This window comes from Drosophila takahashii, chromosome 2R, assembly GCF_030179915.1.
Source record: "Drosophila takahashii strain IR98-3 E-12201 chromosome 2R, DtakHiC1v2, whole genome shotgun sequence".
NCBI lineage: Eukaryota > Metazoa > Arthropoda > Insecta > Diptera > Drosophilidae > Drosophila > Drosophila takahashii.
This window is the reverse complement of record NC_091679.1, coordinates 20,922,012-20,937,491: the sequence shown is the minus strand read 5'-3', so window position 1 is coordinate 20,937,491 and position 15,480 is coordinate 20,922,012. Positions and strand designations below refer to the sequence as shown.

The window sequence follows — 15,480 nt, the reverse complement described above, 5'->3', positions numbered from 1 at the left end:
AAAATTAAAAATAGATCTTATTCTTCAATTTTTATTATAAAAATTGAAAATAAGTCTTATTTTCCAATTTTTTTAATAAAAATTGAAAATAAGTCTTATTCTTCAATTTTTATTATAAAAATTGAAAATAAAAATTGAATGCAAATATCTTTTAAACCAATGCGAATATGGGCCAAAATCTAAAACAGGATTGATCTTCGAGTCAATACCTTTCATATGAGCTATGACATGACCATGTCCAAGGATATTTTAAGGACTTATAGCGCCTTTTAATGTTTTATATATGTAACTTCTATGTTCGGTGGAAGTACATGACGTCAAAAAAAACCATTTAGTACCAGAAAATCCAAATGATAAGAATAAATATCCCAGTCGAAATGCACCCGTCCATCTGTCTGATTTTGCATAAAGTAATTAAAAAATAAAAGTCGCGAATTTTCCAATTATTTATAAGTATATTTAGTTAAGTTAAGTTATGTATAATCCACACAAATAAACACAAATTGGAAAATTCGCGACTTTCATTTTTAATTACTTTATGCAAAATCAGACAGATGGACAGGTGCATTTTGACTGGGATATTTATTCTTATCATTTGGATTTTCTGGTACTAAATGGTTTTTTTTGACGTCATGTACTTCCACTGAACATAGAAGTTACATATATAAAACATTAAAAGGCGTTATAAGTCCTTAAAATATCCTTGGACATAGTCATGTCATAGCTCATATGAAAGGTATTGACCCGAAGATGAATCCTGTTTTAGATTTTGGTTCATATTCGCATTGGTTTAAAAGATATTTGCATTCAATTTTTATTTTCAATTTTTATAATAAAAATTGGGGAATAAGCCTTATTTTCAATTTATATAATAAAAATTGGAGAATAAGACTTATTTTTAATTTATATAATAAAAATTGGAGAATAAGACTTATTTTCAATTTTTATTAGAAAAATTGGAGAATAAGACTTATTTTCAATTTGTACAATAAAAATTTAAGAATAAGACTTATTTTTCAATTTTTTTTTATAAAAATCAACAAATAATTATTATTTTCTAATTTTTATTTTAAAAATCATAATAATTACGATCCCTGGTTCAAAAGCTACATTTAGTTCTCGACGAAATTTTTTCTGTATGCCACAATTGAAAAGGGATAAGATACAGGTTTTTTTATATAATACACAGTGCTATAATGTGCATTTCTGCGTTAGTGAAGAAGAAAAATAATTATTTCCAAAAAAAGTACTGTCTGGGGAAATGCTTGATCAGTGTAGCATATTTATAGGCGTAAAATTCCCTACATTTTTCAGGTGACGAAATTGCCCCAGTGGTGTGGCGATTTTACCCTCCTATGTAGCAGGATTGCCCCAGTATATTGGTTTTACTTTTTAATTTTTTATAAATCACCAAGGTAATTAAAAAAAAGGGGAATGTCACATTTTAAAGCTTGGTGCTAACCGCATTCAACAATAAAAATAGAAATGTGATAACGTGTCTCAAGATGGACAAAAAATAGCTTTGCAAAAAAGGCTGACGAAATTGCCCCACTCTCCCCTACTTTATAGGGTCGGAAATGCTTACTTCTAGCTGTTACATACTTTTTACATACTTTTACTACGAGTAACGGGTATAATAAGCGATAATATTGACCAGTGGAATGTACAGAGCACAAGGAGACATCAAAATAATTATGTTAATATTATGAAAATAATCCTTATTACATTAGGAACTGGAATCTGTATTAATACAGATAACTAAGTACACCCAGAAAAATGATGGACAACATTTTAGGTCATGCATAGCCTAAAACATTTTAAATGGACTAAAAGTTCCTTTTTAGGTCATGTACTGCCTAAAAATTTAAATTTTTGGTATATTTGCCCTACTATTTAGGTCCCGTGTAGCCTAATATTTTAGATCAGCGTGGGCCTTAAAATTAATGCCTTTTACCTAAATAAATTTGCACGGAACTCTGATACCGTTTTGGCGACGCTATAATTCCCAACCAGTTATAGCGCGGCTTGCATGGTAACCCACTTCGATCGTTGAATAAGACAGCGATTTCACTGCTGAACTGTGAAGCCTCCTCGCTCCTTTTTGTGTGTTGGCATAATGATGACTTCTTGAAGACTATGCCCGACATTGACCTCGAGTTAGCTATAAACTTTTCTGTATTTACTTTATAATATTATACATTTTTCAGTACATATTTTTAGGCCAAAGAAGGCCTAAAATTTTGGATAGGGGTTTTCTCATATTTTTAGGCAGCCAATTACCTAAAATCTAGGCCAAAAATTACCCCCATTTTAGGCCTTTAATGGCCTAACATTTTAGGTCATGGTATCCTAAATTTTAGGCCATTCAAGGACTTAGCTCCAGTTTTAGGCCAATTTTACCTAAATTCTAGGCCATTTTTTGACATTTTAGGTCATTTTTTTTCTGGGTGTAAGATAAGACCTCTAAGTAATTTAGTGTGAATAAATGGGCTTCGCAGCTGCTAAACAGTATTAACTATTATCAATTGTACGCACGTGCCACTCGATGATTTCGGTTTTGCCCTGACGAGGCAATTAATTTTTAATTGGTACACTTTCGCAAACATTTTAAAAAGAAAATCCGAAGAAGTCTAAAAAGAATTGTAAGCGGAGGTGTCTGCGGAAATGTGACGATAATGATGGGACGGCGCTAATTGAAGTTCAATGAAAAGCATTAACAATGAAAACCGAAAAAGAAGGTAATAGCTATGGATTAGACACATCTTATAATACTCTATTTAAAGACATTAAAGACGGATTGAGCAGAAGACGATGAAATCACAATTCCCCCCGGATATTTGGGTAAAATAAAAACGGCAAGTATGGTATTATGAATTCCGCTCGGGTACAAGTGACAGCGAAAAAAGCAAGCGAAAATTACCAGAAATTTCACGAGTTATAATGCTGGCCAAGAGATTGATTTCATGCCAAAAGCGAGAGAAGAGTACAGCAAAACAGAACCAGCCACTGCTTCTCTGCTCTCCCTGTTGCTTTTGGAGACCGAAATGCTTGGACAGACACTTATACCTGGCCTACAGAACTTGCTATTGGCCAAGAGAGTCCAATAAGAATAACCAAGAATAAGGCGAAACAACAACCGCAGCAACCAAGGCATGCTGGAAAGCCGTGAATGTAGGTCACCTTAATGCGTAGCTTTCAATTTTTATAACGTTACCGAAAATCATCTTCAATCGCCGCTCCACTCTCTGAAGCTGGATCTATATCTGTATCTGTACTTGTACCTGTATCGGTATCTATATCTGTGTCTGTGGATGTGTTTCTTCCGAGGCCGCACATGTGGCGCAGATGGGATGTTCTCGATTTCCTCCCGAAGCCTTTTGCATCGAGCTCTTGTTCTTCGCTTCAGATAAAGCACAGGTGGACACAGACTTGTTGCGGCCCCAGTCCCCTAAGCTGTTGCTAATTGCGGCACTTGAGGCCTCGAGTGCACACTCTCTCAAGGCGCGTCAAAATATACACCACAAACAACGAGCGACGACAAAGCCTCTTGAGGATGGAGGAGCTCAAACAATCGAGTTGCGTGCGCCGGCTTAAGACTGTCCGATGAATGGGGAACCAAACAAAGCGCTGTAAAAAGACAACCGCACACAAATATGCCAATAACCTATTGATGTGTTCGATACGCTTTTTATTGTGTCCATTGTGAATTGATATTCTACAGCGGCAAAAATGAAAGTTGCCTGGCTAGAAAAAAGATCACGGGTGGGTAGGAGGGAGTTCCGTACTATGGTCACGCACGAAGACGGTAGCGGCCTATATGTACATAAATAAGTGCTTTCGGGGCCGCCAAGAGCCAGAGTTAAGATCTGGAGAGCCCGCGGCGCAGACTCATCGCTCAGGTGAAAAGAAGTTAGTGCCAAAAAATGCAATATCATGTTCGGCGGCACAGGCGTTTTGGCCAAAGTGAGAGCAAAACCGTCATCGGTTTCTGCGCGCCGCTAATGAAGGCGTTTGTGGACAACCTACTGACACTTTGACCGATTTTTAGCATACTAAATATAGTAATTTTGTCATTATGGTTTATTATGCGCCTTTCGCCTGCCACTGCCGCTGCCGCTGCCGCTGCCGCTGCCACGACCGCCATTCATCGCCGCTGATGTTTCAGTTTCCGTCTCCGTCTGGTCTGATCTGAGCTTTTCTCTGCCATTCAATTTGTGCTCGTTTGAAGCTGCATTCTTGACGGCCTCGGAGAAGCCGTAACAAACCCATAAATCCCGACTGCGACTCCGACTCACGGCTGAAAGAATCTATGACTGCATGTGCGAATATGGCTGATCTGCTCGGATGTGTTAATTGAGACAAAACTCAATCACAAAAACTTTTTGACCCATTTCCGTCGGGCTGCTCTCTTTTCTCTCCATTTCTTTTGTGAAGTCGCTAACGAATTCTAGCCGCCAGGGAGGAGAAAGAGCGGTTCGGGTAAAACTGGTTCTTGTGCTAAGTATATGCTAATGACACTTACTTTTCGGTTATTGGTCTTTGGTATTTCGGTCAAAGTTATTAGCCAAGTCGCTGCTCAGCTGACGCATCATTGGCTTTGTGAGCCGAGCCCGAGCCCATCTAGCGCTAGGTTAGTGGTTAATGCCACTGCAGTTGCATTCGGCCATCTGATAGATGGTCTAATGTGTCCAAATTGAGGGGTCTCCGTAGCCAAGACCCAATTTTGTGCTTATTAGGCGTGGAGTTGCTCAAGCCTCGAGGCGAATGCCGAGTGGAAAACACGCACATTGCTCAAGCGTGTAATTGGGATGACGACCTTAGACCCGATGTTTATTTTGGCTGCCACAAATAGAGCATTAATTGCTGTTCCGCGCACTCTATTGCAGGGACAACATCAATGCATCATTGGGGCGTGAACTTAATACACCGAGAACAAAAGTTTTGGCCGCAAAATGGTAAGACTTGTGGGTGGAGTGCCCCAAAGTGGCCGTGCTATTACAAGAGTTTTACATTTTGGTATGCTACTTTGGAGTTTTTGCCTTTATGGCCCGCCCACCCCTCCTACCCTCTTCTCCACCCACCGATCAGGGTCCTGGCTGCGTTTTAGCGGAGCATACTTTCCAGCGGTCGCACACTTTGTGGCTTTCATGAATTTTTCCATTCTTCGGGCAAAGTGCAATAAATCATAATTTGCTACTTTTTCTAATGGATTATGGACAGTGGCGGCAGTACCAACATCAGCAGCACCAGCAGCAGCATACTGTTAGAATCCACTTGAGAGAGCTCTTAAGTGCTGATTGACCAGCTCATGAATGCGGCGGTGAGGTCGGGCGGTGGTGTAAATGATCGCTCAAAGGGTCAGGAAATTAATCATGCCGGATGAGCTGAGTGCTATCTCAGACGCGCATCGTTGCAAATAAAATTCTCAATTAATGCTTTAAAGTCGACTGCACTAGAGTGCATAATAATTTCACAATTATTAATTGTATTTTCCGATATTTTTTTAATTGTTTCGCGCTTTTTGTCCACACAATGCTGTGGCCCTGGCAATGGCAATTCAATTTGTATTTTGTGAAAGTGATTGCATAAACCCCGATAAAGAAATGGCAAAAACTCTGAACAAATTTACTACGCATGATGCACATTGTTATTATTAATATATTATTGTAAGGCAATGGACAAATGCCGCAATGGAAAAAATATGCTATGCTTTTTCCCTAATGTGATCCAACATAAATTGAAGCATTCAGACCATCAATTGTGCGCTCGATGGCGCATTGATGGTGCTCTGTTGACGCGATGAAATGCGGCTTGCGGCGATAGGTTTGTGACGAGTGCGTCAGCTGAATAAGCCGCTTAATTAGATATAATAACTCGGTTAACACAAATAACTCCCACCGAAGGTCGCTCCAACGCTCCTAGCTTTCTGTCAAAGATTACAACTTGCAGACCCCAATCCGTCCCTCTGTTTGACTCTCGGACATCACTAAGGGTCAAGTCTCATAATTTGGGGCGTTAAGAATTTATGTATCTGAAGAGCTCGGGTTTCCTGGTCGGACAGGAAATGGAAGGACTTGGGCTGGGCGGGACTCCGCTCTAACCAAGCATAAATTCCCCGGTGACCTATTACCCCCTAGAAAACTATGACAGCCGACTGCCAAATGTGTCAAAAGTTCAAAGTCATCCGGCCGTTCCAGAGCCGAAAAGGGTTGAGCTGTCCGAAAACGGAGACCGGCATAATATTAACACAGATGCGCATGAATTATTCGAGACTCCGGTTGTACTGCTACGTAAATAAAATTATTATTGGACAGCAATCAAAGGCTGGTCCTCTGTGCATTCGTGTCTGGGACCCAATTCCACTTCCCATTCTGCCGCTGCCTAGAAGGAGAACTTGGCAGTGCACGCGACGAACTGAGGCTGCTTGCTCTTGTGTATTCGGCCAATTCAATATATAAATTGAATTAAAAATTCCACAGCGGCAACTGAGGCGCTGTCAGGGCAACTGTGAAAAATGTTTATTAATACATTTTCCCCGAACAAAGTAAAATAATTCACTCCCATGATTTCCCAACTTTGGCTGGCTCACTTGAAGTTCCCATGACGTGTGCCAGAAAGTGGTGTGTGTGTGCGTTGGGCCCACAAGTCAGCGTCAGGCGATGACGTTGATGCCACTGCCACTGGAGCCAGCGATTCGCAGTTTGCTACTCAGAACTCAGCAGTGAGTATTTGGCTTCACCCCCAGCCAAACAGAAGCCAAACCCAAACACCCGGTAACCAACGTCAAAAACTTTCAAATTAACCTGCAAAAGGCTTGAGACCGACAGTACGGGACCGACTTTCATTTGGTGGTCCTGTTTCAGATCGGTCTCTGTTCTAGCTATATTTGAAAGTGGAAATGGTCTTTAATAAGCAGAAGCAGAGGCCAAGAATCACAGAAATTATAATCTCATGGGAACTTCGTTGTAAACCGCACAAAAAGACAGCCCTTTTTTAAAAGGTTATCAAACAAGATTGTTGATAATTCCATTTCCTGTATGCATTTGGCGTTTTTTGATTTATTTAATAAATTTAATGGAAGTTAAGCTATTGAAGGTATTTTTGAAACAAGAAAATGTATTCCTACTATAGAAAAATAAGTTGTATTGTTAGTTATTAGAATGAAGTCCCAAATTCATGGGAATATTTTGTTGGAAGTCGTTAATTAATCGGAGAAACAAATCATCTACCTGCCATATTTAATGGGCTAATTAAAAGAGATTTTTACAAAATGGCATTCAATTTAATTAACATTTTGTAAAATCCGCCGTTTTAAATCATCGCTTTGCTGTGAAACCATTGAAAGTGGCTCCTGGATAAAACCCAATCTCACGAAGCATCCAAAACTAAATCTGAATCTGGAACCGACAGTGGTCCTTGAAGCTGGAACAGCGGCGTGGAAGGCAAATGAAAGAACTTTTGCTGCTAAACTTCGATGGCGGCAACAATTTTCTCTTTCTTAATTAAAAGCAATCTTATTTATTAGTTCAGCACACACACAAAAACCCAGGCAGAGGAAGGGGAATGGAAAGGGAAAGAGATAGGGTTAAAGACACAGCCTGCAGATAGAGATGCAGAGTCTAAGCCAAACCCATTTAGATGGCTATGTGCTGGCTCTATAATTGGCGAAAATTATTTAATTATTATTAAGTGCTGCATCCTCCGTGCAGAGCCAGAACAGCCCAGCCGCTCCAGAGGCGGAGTCTCCGAAGAACTTTGGCTGGCACTCGACTCGGCATCGCCTGGGCCGGGATCGGGATGGACTGGCACTCGATGGCCTGACTCCACTCCGAAGTTTTGCTTTTACTGCATCCATTTGTTTATCGTTGCTTGCGCAAACTTCTGCCTTCTTGGCTATTAATTTCAGTTGCAATTTCTTCGGGTCTCGTTTTGTTTTTCCAGCAGTGCAACTGCCATAATTAGACGGAAATCTAATTTGGTAATCGCACATATGCAAAGCCGGGCTCCGCATCGAACAATGATGATGTGCGGCCGCCTCAATTGGGACTTGGTTTTTGGGCTTACCCCTTATCCGCCGAGCTGCATGTAATTAGTTTGCGGCGCGCATTGTTGTTGACAGATGAGGCTGCTGCCACAGCAGCCGAGGCGCTCCGTTTGTTAACTTGATTAATTAAAATGCAGCAGCTCTTAATGGCGATGGCGTGCTCATTAGCCATGAGTTTGTTATGTGCAAGTCTATCAGCTGCTTATGCAACAGCTGCAGTCCCGGTCTTGGCCCGTTCCCGGGGGTCCCGGCGTCCCAATCTTCGAAATATTAATTGACAATGATCATCGGAGCTTCTTCGGTTCTGGCTCTGCGAGGGGCAGGCAGCAGCCCCGTAATTGGGCCAGGTCCAAAGGAAGTGGGTTGGAAGCAGCGGGCAGCAGACCCATCTATAATTCCAGACCCAGTCACAGCAGCCGAGGAGTCGGCCGTTGTTGCAACGCAATCTCTTGGCTGTCAAGCTGAAAACTAAGCCAGGGCGGGGAAAAGCAAGGCAGGGCAAAGAAAAAGCAAAAGCACTGGCAAAAGCCTAAGCCAAAGCAAAAGGCTGAGACTCGGGCTGAGCCGTGGAGTCACGCTGCTTTATTTATTTAACCGCAACAGTAACAGAAACCGCAATAAGAACAACGGCAACTGTGGATGCAACTGCAGTAACTGCACTAATCTCAGCCAGCCAGTGGCACCAGCGGCTGAGCGGGTGAAATGCTGTAGTGCTGTGTAGAAAGTAACTCAAACTGTTCTGCGTTTTGCTCGGTGGCGGCTGTCAGCTTAAGTCTCTACTAACCAGGCTCGAGTCCGATGGACAGATGCTGGAGCTGCGACTAGGGCTGGAAGAGGGGCATTGGGAACTTTGTCTGGGGATTGGGGATTGGGGATTGGGGATTGGGGATGGGAATCTGCTAATGCTTGCATAAATATTGTACAGATTGCGGCATTGTTCGCCCCGCCTTGCCGGGCTCTCAACTGTTGCTAGCTGATGTTACTGCTGCATGTGGCAGCCATAATGCAATCGTAGGCCAGGCCAGCGTCAAGTTGGTTTATGTTTGTTTTAGGTTTGGCATGCCGAGTTTTTAGTAGTTCATTAAAATCACATCGCCTCGTCCGTTTTTCCATCTGTGGCTGGGATTCCGGGTACTGGTACTCGCACTCGCACTCGCACTCATACTGGTAATGGGCTGGGGCTGGAGCTGGGGAAAGAGTTCTCGGCTCTCGGCCAAGTACTTTGCCTCATGTAAACTTGACCAAATGTAGCTGAGGCATTTCAACTTGTTTCCAGTTACACGTGTGTGGCTGCCAATCCTCCGTATGTGTGTGGTACTTGTTTCTTCTGCACTTGTTAGTGTTGCCGCTCCGATGCTGCCGTTGACTTTTTATGTGCCCGTTCTGGAGGCCCCTTCCCTCCTCCCCCTCCCCTTCCAAAGACTTTGGCCTGGCCAGGCCCACTCCTTAATTAAAGACAAGTTTTGATTTAATTCTTTCCGGCCCTCTTCTCCTTGCAATTGGCCGCTCCAACGGCCAATCGCACGAACATTAAAAGGCGGGATAAAACCCACACACAGAACACTCTCACTGGGATAAACAATTTAAAACTTGTAAATATTTTCGTGGTAATCCTCTTTGTCACCACTTGGCTGTCGATGCAGGTGCAGGAGCAGGACCCCACCCACCCCGATGTCTGCTGTCGTTATAGTTGATTCGACAGTTTAAGCAAAGTTAATCCCGGCTTACCTGTTGACGCCGCTGCTACGTGTTAGAGGGAGACTCGCAGAACCAACATCCAACAAATGCATAAACAATACGACAAGGACAGCCGACAGGAATTTCGCGCGCACTGCATATGAATATGAATATGAATATGAATAGGAATATGGTCGGGATGCGATCCTGATTCCGAATCTGGTTCTGAGCCGTGCAACACGACGCGTGGTTTTCCGCTCAGCGGAATTCAATTCAACTGTGATGCGTACTTTGTGATTTGTTTTAATTCTTTCAATAACTGTCGATTTAATTAAAATCGTGCCACATTCGAATCACGACTCATTGCCCGCACAATTTTTGCACTGGATGTATGTACGAGTTCGCTTTGTTCTGGGTCGCTGTGCTGGGATTATGTCCTTTAGTTTGTTGTGTTTGTTTGGGTCTGCGGTGGATTGTTTTATTGGTTTTTCGGGTTAGCTGGCACTCGTTCTTCTGTCGCAACGCACCAGACGCTGTAAGCGCTCGCAGTGAACTGATCGTTGGGCTGGCGCTTCCAAAAGACTTTTAAACATGTTGCCAAGAAAGTCCAAGAAGTTGGCCCGAAAGAAAAGTAGACGCTTCGAACCAAAGAGCCAGTACACACCGCACACCACACAACAGCCCCCCAAATGGTCAAGATGACAAGGCAGAGAGAGGAGAGTCCCCGAAAGAGAGATCGCGAGCGGGTTTGTCTTGCCGGCTGCGCATGCGCTCAAGTTTCTCGCTCTTAGCCAAGAGCAATCGGCCACGAACTGCGGCAGATGAGTGCTGAGTTGCAGTCGACAGACGAACAAGTCGACCGAATAATGCCAGAGTAAGCCACAAGCGGATAGTGGAAGCCAGTTCAGGTGTCAACTGGGCCCTCGATAAACCGCTGTTAACTAATGATGCCGCGGATCCATGGACCCACACAAATTAATTAAGATTACAAAAGTCAGAAGGCTTGTGCAACTCCTGCCATGCGAACGGCGGCGACCTTTGACATCCAGCCACGAGGTTGTGTCCCTCGCAGGCATCTTAAATATCAACAGCATTATCGGGCATTGAGCAATGGGCAGTGGGCAATGAGACCAATTGCGAAACGAAAGCACACTCGGTGGCAGCGGCATAATTGGGCCTGGGAGAAATCTAGAACGCAGTTACAACTGCAATTCAACCGACCGACCGGGCAACTGGCGTCTGCGGAGCACTTTCTTTGCCGTTTTCAATTTAATGCATAGTTACAGGAAGAACACACACACTCGCCCCTCGCAACTGTGCCAAGCTTATCCTGGTAACTGGCGTCATTGTTGTTGCCCTATTTGTACTGCGACGACAATCAAGCCCATATGTCGGAGAGTCCGGCACGTCTCCTACGGATATAGATATAGACACAGATATAGATATAGATGGAGATGGAGATAGAGATACATTGGAGATACAGTTACAGATAGTGATGCATATAGCAGACGTATGGATAGGAAAACGAGTGGATGGCTTTGCTAAATTACTAGCAACTTAAGCACATCTGCGGTAAATTCAATTAAACAATTTACCATTCTGTTGATTTTATTTTGCCAGTGAAAATAAGCAACATTTAGCAGGTTGCTGCTTCTGGTTTTGCTCTTGCTGTTAGGATGTGCAACATTTGCTAAATGAAGTGTGAGTATGGGTGTTTGGCTGTGTGGATATAACAATTTGGAGAGCGTCGATGTTGCCGCGTGTGCTTCGGCTTCTGCTTCTGCTTTTGCTGCTTTGGCATTTACCGAAAACATCAAGTGTTATGCAAATATTTGTGTATCAACGTTTTTTGGCTTCACTCCAGCTCCGGATCTGACCATTTGATTTATCGCTGTGGTCTCTGTCGCCACTGAAATTTCTACATCATTTCACATAGAAATTTCTCATTATCCGTGACACTTTCATATACTTTCAATTTCCTCGCTCTGTCCACTTATCAAATAATTAAAAGATGCCGCAGCTGAATTCGGGCTCAGCTAATGTGTTAAATTAAAAACTAATGCTAAATTGCATTTGCAGGTTCACTAATTACACCAGTGACAGTCAGAAAAGTATTGACATAGGAACAAGTTGCTGTCTCACAGCCAGCATACCGCCGACCAAATTTAGATTGTGTACAACTCGGGCGTCTGACCAACGTCCTTGCGACCCACAGACGACCAGACAAGCAGTCAGTTGCGAAATTACAAGTTAAAAAGCAATTTGCACTGGCTTTGCCGCCTGGCAGTGTCAAAAAAAATGTAGGATTTTTTATTTCGAACGAAGTCATAATACTCTGTAACGTTGTAATATTTTATTAGGATTTTGATTTTTAAGATAAGCGCTCATGACCTTTTTCATTCTTAACTTAAATTCTTAACTTAAACTTAACTTAAATTCATTCTTAGTTTTAACTATAATCACTGAGCAATACTAACCAATATTTTGAGGTCCACGGTACAAATTCAAAGTTACCTAATGGTTCACGAAAAAACGTATTATTTTATTAATTCTACGCTAATCCTTGGATTCCTAAAATGGCTTTTTTTGGTTTAACTTTATTGCCTTTTTAGTTATTCCGCTGACGGGAACCCTTGACATAGGGCATTGTAGGAAAAACTATGCCATTTGGTAATACTCAATTAATTTATCATTTATCAAGTGGTGGCGAAAACAGAACCGGCGGCACTCACATTCAAATATCGCGTTGTTTGAGTGTTGGCAATCGCTGGCCATCGATGACAGCAATGCCACAAAAGTGGTAGTGGCTGTTGCTGTTGTGCGGCCGATGGTGCGCCTCTTGCCGCTGCTGACTATTTTGCTACCGCGTCTCGTGTGACATGCTGTCACGGAGGAGGGTTCCATCTATTACACCCTCGCCCAGTCACCAAAGGTTCACTGAACAAAAATCAATTAATTTTATGCAATCAAAATACTTTAGATATGTAAATAGTATTTACTAAATACTATCTGATAAACACTATCCGGAGCCCTCGCATTTATTGAAGGTCATTTAATACAGGCTAAAATAACTGGATAAAAATAAAATACCTAAAAATAGCACTTTTAAAGTTACTCTCCATAGTAAGCCTTGAAATCTGCATGCTTAGTGCGTGCTTTTTATGGCCTTTTCTGGGCCGCATGTTAAAGTTAAAGCAGATTTAAAAGCCTACTTTAACTTTTACATGCGGACGAGAAAATGGGCCTCAAAGTGTTTAAATTAAAAAATCGTACATTTTCAATTTTACAACCAACTAACGGCACCGGAAAATAAATATCATAAAAGCTTCGCACTACCCTCTCCTGAGCATTTATAAATGTCTTCCTATTCTTTAAAGGACACTTTCTTATTGCTTTTTAATTTTTTTCGGTTTCACAGAAAATAAACAATATTTGATTGCTTTAAAGTGCATTTTTTTTTGTAGTGTCAGTTTGTCAGGATGGCCTCCTACCTCACGACACTTTAGCTGTGCTCGTGAATTTTGACATTTTCAATTGTCGCTCGGTGTTTGCAGCCTTTTGTTGGTGCAACTTCTCCACCAATGCTGCTGCTGAAGCTGCATTATTATTGTCAATAATAACATGTTGACCAGACCGTTGCCCTCGGCCCCCGTCGAATGGACGAATGTTAATTGGATTTCTAAGAGGCGTCAAGTGGAATCGCTGTTCATTTAAAATGCATTATTGATTTTGTTTGATTCGTTTGGTCGGCAGTTTTGGCTTCACGCAACACGGCACACCCATACAACCCGACTACGAGTGACGAATCAATTACCCATCTTTTGAAGTTCCGTTAGGTCTCGGCCCCACAAAGGCTGTACGCTGACATGGCACCAGAAGTCTTCCCAAGTTCTGAGGCGGCCCCGAGTAGCTGGGTCATCGCATCCCAAACTCCCCGTGCTAATGAGATGCAAGCCACAGAGCAAGACACGACGAGACCACTAGGCCCAGTTGCGGCTCTCACATAAATCCGCTTACGTTAAATGCTGCTTATACAGCAACAGGCAGCCTCGCCAGTCAACTCCATCTGCGGCGTTCAATGGATTTAATTTCCTGCATGAATACGCGTTGAAGTAGAAGTGAAATGCTCTCGTACCGACGTTGCTACACTTCAATACTTCGATCCCCATGGCGACACACAACTGAGGCGCAATCCATTCCAGCTGCAGACAAATAGAGATGCTGACAGCAAGAGTCTGGATAGACAGCACAAGTGGAGTGGAGTGTTCGCTGATAATCGAGCTAACAAACTCCGCCTAGGGCAATCGTTATTGCTGCTCTCAGTCGACTTCCATCGACTGAAGATAATGTTCAGGATGCCACTGCCGCGGCTGCTGCACATGCGCCCATCTTTGCGGGGTACTGAGAGGCATCTAGAACACAGAAACATATGTGATAGAGGCCTGCATGAATGTATTTATTTTAAAACTTACAGTACTGTACAGCTGTATACGGTACTCACATTTACTGTACTTATCACTATGGACGGCAGTCCATGTAGTGACGAAGCGCACCAGGAGAGTGTGTACAATATAGTACAGAGTACTTACAATACCGATATTAACTGAGTACACTATTTTAGAGTTGCAACACTTTTTTAATACTATGTGTATGCTTCTCAATTTGAAAAATACTATGAGTGTCGTCTCAATTACTATTGTACAGTACTGTACTCTGAGTAGAAAAAAAAAAGTGTGAGAGTTGTCGGTAGCTAAATTGGAGAATGGATTTGCCTAATAATACGAATACCGAGTGCGATATTATTTCTTTGCTTGTTTTCTATTGCAGTTATACAGTCACAAGTACTGCATTCCCTCAAAATTTAAAGTAATGAGTACAGAAAAAGTTATACAAGTTTTAAGAATGAGTGACTCATTTGTCAGTTTGAATGCATTCATGCAGACCTCTAATATGTGAGTATCTAATAACGTTGCAGAAATAAAGTGTAAAGTTTGTATGAAGCGTTTTACTTTTTAAAATGTTTCACCCCTTGTTTTGCACCTAAAACTTTTGATAATTTTTTCTGTGTATAGCCCTAATTTTATTATGAGCACTAGAGACCTGCACGAGTAAGTAAAAATATACTCGATTACTACTCGGCGATGCCGATTCCAACTTTCAAATCTGGAATCGTGGCATCGTAGAATCGTAGGCATCGGCATCGTTTTACTCATATCAGACTCGTGTTTTTTATTAAACAAAATCAACCAAAATTCTTGTCAGTACAAGAGGAACCAATATACCCAAGATTTCAAAATTGTTAGTCCTATCTACTTAAGACCATAGATTAACTCTTTGACAATATGAGACCGCGAATTCTTTGGAACAAGAGAATTTTTTTTTATGTTTTACCGTCTTTGAACCCGACATACACGAAATCTTAACCAAAATGAGACCGCGAATTCTTTGGAAGAAGAAGAACCAATAAAGGACCATGTCCAAAACTCGTATGGATTTGTTGTCTTTAACTGTGGTTTTTCTATTCACGAATTCTAAAAAAATGTACCCGCGATTTCTTTAGAAGTAGAGAAAATTTTATTGACATTTATTTTTAAATGTCAAATTTGAAATTTGTTGGCGATGCTACGATGCTACTCGTACGATTCTACGATGCCGAGTATACTCGGCATCGTTTGACACGATTACATGATTACAAAAAATAATCGTGGCATCGCCAACTTGATTACTTTTACTCGTGGAATCGGCATCGTATCGTGCAG

General features: G+C 41.9%; 1 protein-coding gene across 1 annotated transcript in view; it reads right to left on the bottom strand.

Annotated features, from left to right (window-relative positions):
* Positions 1-10,292, bottom strand: part of LOC108054619 (uncharacterized) — a 38,777-nt gene extending 28,485 nt beyond the window's left edge. Inside the window, exon 1 of the mRNA XM_017137660.3 lies at positions 9,773-10,292. The gene's annotated coding sequence lies outside the window, so the exon portion shown is untranslated. The remainder of the gene's footprint in view (positions 1-9,772) is intronic.
* Positions 10,293-15,480: the final 5,188 nt, after the last annotated feature.